Consider the following 7,344-nt stretch of genomic DNA (forward strand, 5'->3'; position numbering starts at 1 on the left):
GGGATATCTCTTATGGATCTGTACACTGGGAGTATGGAGTACACAGCTATTTGGTTTGGCTAGGAGTTGAAGTAAGGGAGAAGACAAATGCAGGAATTTACCCACTGAACAAATAATAATAAAATAGGAGTATTTGATGTGACTTAGGTAAAATCTCTGTCTATTAAGGAAATGTAAGTATTTTAGGGTGGATAAAAGTGAGCACAGGAAGTCCAATATTCAACAGCCTCATGATAAATTGATATGATCTGAGTCTACCAAAAATACCAGTTGGTTTCTGCAGCCAGTATTTTGAGAAAATCTTTTTTTTTTTTTTATTTTAATTTTTTTTTCCTTAAATTAAGCTAGTGGCTTGTTTACAAGAGTGGATTCAGTTGTGTGTAACAGAGTTCTTGCACTCCGAGTGAATTATGTGTATTTTGTCCCCTGAAATTACTTAAACATGTAAGTTTATTTGTCTTGGGTTTGCTTTGTTTTGCAGATATCCTATCAAATTAAGAAGAGAGAACTCCATGAAGACACTGGATTTTTTGAATATATTTTTAAAATTAGTAATTCGTCAGTTCAGATGTGATCAGAGTCCTAAACAATATTGATTAGTTGGAAATGGCACAACTGTGTGCCGTGTTCTTAGAGCGGGAGGAATAAGCTAACATTCTCTTGGTCTCTGAATTAATCCCCACCTGGTTAATTAAATGAAAAAGTTCTAACTCAAATCCATGTCTTCCAGTTATAATTATGCAATTACTAGAATAAGAAAGTTGTCCTGAGCCCTGTGTGTGTGATGAAACCTAACATGAATTTGAAATCTGTCCAGCAGCTACTTACAAGAAGCTGCTTTTGATAGATCTTCAAGCTGAGATTGCATCTGACAAAATTTTGGGGGGAACAACAATTCCAGAAAGAAGCATAAGCTGATTGCAAAACAGAAAAGAAACAAGGCTGCTGTGAGTTATTCACTGATGACTAATAATAATTAAAAACTCTCTGAATTATTTGTCTGGATGCGCTGTCCCTGCCTTGCTGGCAACTCACAGCTGATAAGGAGCGCCACAAGTTTGTCAAGGAGCTAAACTTGTCTACAGGAAGAAGTTGAATCTCTTTAGCCTAATATAGGAATTGTTAGTTACAGAGGTGCCAAACACCCACGAAAACAATCATAATCCAAAATAAGCACTATTCAGACCAAAATATAATGCTTTTATGCAGTGCTCTAGACTGGTTTAAATAAGTCCTGTAGGGGGAAAAAAAATACATTTTTGTTTAAAAAAGTGCTATTTATTCTTCTGTGAGCTAATCTGCAAAACTTGAGGTTGTGATGACAATGGTGATGTTGACAGCATTTTAAACAAAGACAGAATTACGTTTTTAGAATAAGTTGCATGTTGCATTTTCTGTGTGGAAAAAGGTCAAAGTCTAGGCTAGTCATGAGCCAGAGATTTTCATCCATGGTATTACTTGAAGGAAACCAAGAGGAGAGTGTGACCATTGTGTCTTTGTGACCTGAAAATGGAAGACTCTGAAGAGTCAAGGAAAGCAAAGAGTGTGACTGAGCCTGTTCTGTGTTTTTAAAGTTTGCTTGGATACAGTTGAATCATATGTTAATAGAGTACTAGACCTAAATGAGTTTATGAATATAAACCCAATAAGCATTCAGTAGAAACCAGGTTCCCTTTGACTATTCCAGCAAGAAGTCATCAATTGTGGGAGGAATAAGCATATGAGTGTAGTAATGCTTTAATCACACTGAACACTTTAAATTATCTAGCTGAAGGCCTTGCCATCAAACCACATAACTTGTAATAGCAGCAGGATCTTGGCAGAATTAGGCAAAGTGGGGAGAGTCCATGTTGGTTTATTTGCTGTTGCTCTCCTGTGGTCCTGTGCTTGTATAGATTCATGGCATCTGCTGGGGACTGGGTAGTTTTAAATATTAGAACCCTCCAAATGGTATTAGTACACTGAACTAAGAAGGAAGAGCAAATATCGAGTTCTGCTGGTACCATGCCAGCGAAACATATTCTGTAGAACATTCTGCAGAGTACTGCCATAAAATCAGTGAGCATTTGCTGTTAAAAAGTTGTCAAAATACTCTTGTAAAAATAGACTTACTGTGAATAATGAAAAATACAGGTGAAAAGCATGTTCAGCTAATGAATGAACAGAAAGCCAAATTAATTAGACGTGCTTTAAATGCTATTTTTCTTTTTGTTAGATAAAGGGCAGCTTTCTAATTCAATCAACAGTTATATATAAAGTGGAGATTTATTTTTATGCCCACGTGAGGATCAGGAGTTTAGAAAAGATAATAATCTTTTGTTAGGGATTCAAAAGATTCTCAAAAGCTTTAGAAGCAACCTGCTTCCAGAAGACTGCAGGTTTTCCTAGAGCAGACATTACTGTTGTGGCAAACAGATGGCATTTTGGGGGAGGTTCTTTGACTCTGCTGGGAGCTGCTATTGCATTTGAAAACTCACAGTGACGAGAATAAAGATTTTAAAGGGCAAGAGCTTGGGAATGGTGCGAACCATGATGATGCTGAACCAAACCTATGATGGCGAATTATAGGAAAAGTTGCTTTTAGGTCAGCCCTTTCCTAATTGGAAAGGCTTCCTTGAGGAAGGGCCATGGAGTACCTGGTAAATGCACAGCTGTCTGATTGAATCAGCCTGTTGTCTTGATATGTGCTTATGCAGCTCAAAGAAAGGTCATGTGAAAAATCCCACAAATCTGAAAGAGTAAAAAAATTTACTCATCCCCTAATCTGTGTGTTTTCCTTCACACCAAAATAACATAGATTGTTTTGTTCTCTGATAGTGATTATGCCTTTGTCTTCTGCTGCTAAGTCCTACTGGAGAAGAGAAAGCTCCAGAGAGACTTTATTGAGGCCATTTAATACTTTAAGGGGGCTTGCAAGAAAGTAGGAGCTGACTTTTTAGTAGGGCCTGTAGTGATAGGACAAAGGGTAATGTTTTTGATCTAAGACAGATGAGATTGTTTATGAAGAGAACGGAGAAGCACTGGCACAAGTTGCCCAGAGAGCTGGTTCCATACCTGGAAACCTTCTAGGTCAAGTTGCTCAGGGGTCTGAGCAACCTAGTCTACTTGTAGGTGTGCTTATTTGTGGCAGAAGGACTAGATGACCATTAAAGGTCCTTTCTAGGCCAAACTTTTCTATAATTCTTCCGCCTTCACAGCTTTTTGCATCATCTAGATGTCTGAATGTGATGTGTAGATTTTGCAGTTCAATGGTGGAAATAAAATCAGTGATACAACCCAAGTTAGTGAGTGAATCAATCAATCAATCAATCAATCAATCACTGGTTTCACAGGCATTTCAGAATATTGCCTTATTTCTACTCCAATTCAGATAAACTCAGTAACTCCCTGGTGGTGGGCATTTATTTTCTCACTTAAAAGGAAGTATGTCAAAGCACAGTAGAGGCTTCCTGCAGCGGAGCTTGTCAGACAGTTGTCCTTTCCTTGCTTCTTTTTGTCACTGTCTACAGCTTCACGGCCTGAGATCTTTCAGCACTTTGCCTTAAAAATTTCTGCTCCCTCCAAGCACCATCAGTAGTCACCCCTCACACAGTAATGTTTCTTTTTCTGTCCTGTCTGTAACTCATACATCCATTTTCTGCCACTCTGCAAACCTTGAGTGAGCTGGTAATTCTATTCCAAGTGACATGAGAGTGAAGTTGCACAGATGAGTATGTGCACAGTGGATTTTTGCAGATCTGTGAAGTAGACCTGGAATGTTCTGGAGTATTTCTGTGTCATGAAATACATGGCACAAAATATATTTGCAGTCTACTAACACATTGTGTTAACCATAAAAGGTATATGAGCAAAATCAATCCCAAGTCTATCGACTTACAAAATGGCAAAATATTGGATTCCTGATGTAAATATTATTTATTTCTAGCCTAATCTGGGACCTGGTTAGTCTTATCTAAGCAATTTCCCCCATGCTGTCTTGTAGTCTTCTGTAAAACTCTAGTACTTTCCTTTTGTCTCATTTCATCTCTTTTAATTTAATGATCTTCACAACATAGAAACCAATGAGAAAATTGCATGTCTTGAATGTATTTCTCCCACTCCTTGTTATTTTCAAGTAGAAACTGCTTGAGAGAGTATTCTTTGTGTTGAGTCATTCAAGGGACTGAGGATCAGATTTCCCAAAGATGCCTTAAGTTGCTTGTGCAACTCTTGCATCCCAGGGGACTGTCACCTATGCCTGATTGCTAGGACTGAAATGAAATTCTCAAAAACAATTTTCTAGTGTCCCCGGAAGACATTTTTCCTCTGATTTTCATGGCAATGACCAATAACAGATGTGTGTTAATACTTAGGTGACAAAGATATTTTCCTTCATTATAGAGAGGCAACAGTGGATATTGGGTTATTTAATAGGAGCAGGCCTATTTAAAATGCAAATTAATTAGAGGAATGATGACTGCAGTAGTATGATTTATAATGTTTGTGCTTTTGTAGCAACAAAAGAGCTGCAAATGCTAACATTAAACATTGAAATTACTTTATGAGTTTAGGGTTTGTCATCAAAACAGAAAACCTTGAGCCTAGAGATTAGAATCAGAATTTACATGCCTGGAAGTGTGACAAGGTAGCACTTTGAATTTATTGTTAAGTACATAAACCCTGAGAGAACTTCACATCTTTTCACAACAGCTTCTGAAATGGATAAGAACCTCTTCCAACCATTAAAACATTTTTACTTAAAAGTCAGCTTTCAGACACCAAGATGAAAAATGTCAATATTAATGTCTGGAATTTCATAATAGAGAAATGTTTTAAAACATCAGACTTCTTGGGATTTAATACAAAGAAGAGTTAAGATTTTAGTTTGGGTGTTGGAGTGGTGTTTTTTTTTTTTTTTTTTTTTTTTTTTTTTTTTTTTTTTTTTAGTTTGGTTTGGTTTGGTTTGGTTTTGGCTTTGTTTGGTTTTTTAACTAAAATATTTCCCATCTAATTTATGACATTTTGTGGAAGGATTTCCCAGTTATGAAAAGTTTGTAGTGGATTCATGTTGTAATACTTTTGTTCTACCTTTTTATATTCCTGACCTGATAATTTCACTTTCCTCTCTTCAGGTTAGTGTCAGTGTAGCTAAGGGATAACATTCAGCATCTAATCTAAAATGGGGAATCCCCACCACAAATTCAAAAATCAAGGTGAAATACTGAGAAAACAGAGGCTTGTAATCAAAAAGGAAATGAAACACAAAAAAAAATGAGAGTGAGAAGAAAAAGTGAGAATATTACCAGTTAAGAAAGCTGCAATATTGATATTTTTCATCCCATACTTGAGGATAGCAAGTACTTATGGGCAAGCTATGCAATGCAAAGCAATTTTATCTAGACTATTCTGATTGCCTGTTTTTAGTTGAGGTGTTTGGTTCTAGTGACAAGGAAAAAGCAGAAGATGCTGTATTCTCTGACTTAAGAAGGAAACAAGTACTGGTGAAGGGCACAGTGACTATGTGAAGACAAGGAGTTTTTAGCTGCTGGAGCTAGAGGAGTGAAAGGAGGGCAAAAGTATTTCATTTCTGAGAAAAAAAACAGAAAACTTGCAAATCCCCAAGACATGTTTTGGTTGGTTTGGGTTTTTTGTTTGTTTGGGGTTTCTTTTCTGTTTAGATTTGTCTTATGTCCTACTCCTGTCTGTTACAAACTACTTAGCCAATTTAATAATTAAAGAGAATTTATTAAATAATCAAAGTATAAATTTTGGGAAAAGCCATAAGCCACTCAGTGTCAAGCCAGGTGATTGGCACTGGGTGAACCAGATTTGAAATCTATCACTTCAAATCTCCATGGTTCACCACTCCTGGTTTCACAGGGTCCTGTTTTGTACTTTTTCAGCTGAGCTGGGGTCTCCTTGTTCCTCTTGTTCTTTGTATCCTTTCAGCATAGTCATATACTTTCCTTTTCTTGCTGCTGGTCCGACAAAAAGTTTCCTGGAATTTTTGTTCTGGAATTAACATCTTTGGTGATGAATATTATCTTATTGTTGGTGCATATCGAGTGCATATCACTGGGGCCTTGTCAGATGGAAAAATCCTTTGGAATAAATATTTGTGGAGACAGCTTATCCTTCCTTGGTGAATCTCTCTTTCTTGATGCAAGTTGTTTTTTCCCTGTCACTGGCTTTGGTTATACAAATGCTGTAGTTTTTATTCTCTTGCATGAATTATTTTGTATACACATATATTACATGTCCAACCTATGTGCTTTAGTCCTTCTCTAACCACCTGCATAGGCACTGCTGGCAGAATTAAAGTTTGATGGGTAGATTAGATTTGCTAACTGATGACTCACCAACTTCCTTCTCCTTCTCAAAACTGAATTTTGGATTGAAATACTTTTAGAAAAAATCCTGTAGGCAATAAATGAGTGTGTTCTTCATCAGTGTGTGATGGCTTGGATTTAGGAGAGCCCTGACTCCAGACAGTTCCTTGCAGACTCAAGTCTGACTCATGGTTTGTTGCTGCTTCTTGGTTTTTTTTTCTCGTGTCTTGATAACCCATTTTTTCTCCCTTTGATGAGTAAATGAATATGTCATTGAAGAAACAAATTCAGTCTCTCTCTCTCTCATCGAAAAAGAGATTTATGGCTGAAGGGCTAGGGAGTAAAATAAGAACTGAGGATTAGTGACTGGTTATCCTGAAGGTCCAATTTTCCAAGTCTGAGTACTGAGCTATTTCAGAAAATGAGGTAATATTGATGTATCTGATGTGGGATGCACTAAAATGGAAAGTCCAAAATTACTAACTGATTTTGAAGAATTGGATCTTTGCTGAAAAGGCCAGCATCTTAGGGCAGGACAAAAAAAACCAAAAAACAAAAACAAAAACAAAAACAAAAACAAACCCCAACAAGAACAAAGAAACCAAAACCAACAAACCAAAACCAAACAAAAAAGCCCACCCAAACAAACAACATAAAACAAACAAACCAACCAGCCAAAATCCCAAGCCAAACAAACCCAAAATACCAAAGTAAACCATCAAGCAAAAAACCCATACCCCCAAAAAACCCTGAAACCACACAACCAAGCAAAAAAACCACCCCAACTCAAACAAACAAACAAACCCAAACCCCCACAAACCCAAAAACAAAGCAAAAGGGGAAAAGAGAAAAAAAGACTAAAAATGAGAAAAAAAACAGGAAAAAAAAGAAGTTTAAGACTTTTCCTTTATATAGCACACTGGGAAATCTACTACTACTTTTTTTTTTTTTTTTTTTTTTTTTTTTTTTTTTTTTTTTGCAAACAGACAAACACCAAAAGAGTTGCAATTAAAAATTCAGAATAAGTATGTGGAGT

The sequence above is a fragment of the Zosterops lateralis genome (assembly GCF_965231275.1).
Source record: "Zosterops lateralis genome assembly, chromosome: Z".
Lineage (NCBI taxonomy): Eukaryota > Metazoa > Chordata > Aves > Passeriformes > Zosteropidae > Zosterops > Zosterops lateralis.